Raw genomic sequence first — 643 nt, 5'->3', positions numbered from 1 at the left:
TAATTATTAAGGAGCAAATTTTTATGCTTTGAAGAATTTTTTTTTCTTTTTTAAATTTATTTATACACCCACTTCCCAGGTAGCACCCTCCCATAGCCTCCCTCCCCCCACTAGAGCCCTTATACTCTGCGATCCCTGCTACTGTCTGCTGTGTTGTTGGCACCCCCAGCCATTCCCCACTACTTGCCCTTCTCGTGAATCTAGTCAGCCTATCTAGAAGTCTTTGTGTTTATGAAGTTGGGTGCACCAGAGTTTGGTGAATATATGTTCGTGATTGTAATATCTTCTTGAGTCATTGTTCCTTTGATCAAGATGAAGTGGCCCTCTTTGTCTCTTCTGATTAGTTTTAGGTTAAAGTCTATTTTCTCAGATATTAGAATTGCTACGCCTGCTTTTTCCTTAGTGCCAATTGTTTGGTATATTTTTTTCCATCCTTTCACTTTGAGATAGTGTCTGTCCTTGAAAGTGAGATGAGTTTCTTGCACTCACCAAAAAGATGGGTTTTGCTTCTTAATCCATTCACATAATCTATGTCTTTTGATTGAGGAGTTCAGTCTGTTAATATTTAAAGCTATTAATGAAAGATGAGTATTGAATCCTGTCATTTTTATCCCTGTTTACCTTCGTGATATAGTTGTACTTT

The sequence above is a fragment of the Nannospalax galili genome, unplaced genomic scaffold (genome assembly GCF_000622305.1).
Source record: "Nannospalax galili isolate Female #2095 unplaced genomic scaffold, S.galili_v1.0 scaffold1486, whole genome shotgun sequence".
Lineage (NCBI taxonomy): Eukaryota > Metazoa > Chordata > Mammalia > Rodentia > Spalacidae > Nannospalax > Nannospalax galili.
This window is presented reverse-complemented; position numbering follows the sequence as displayed.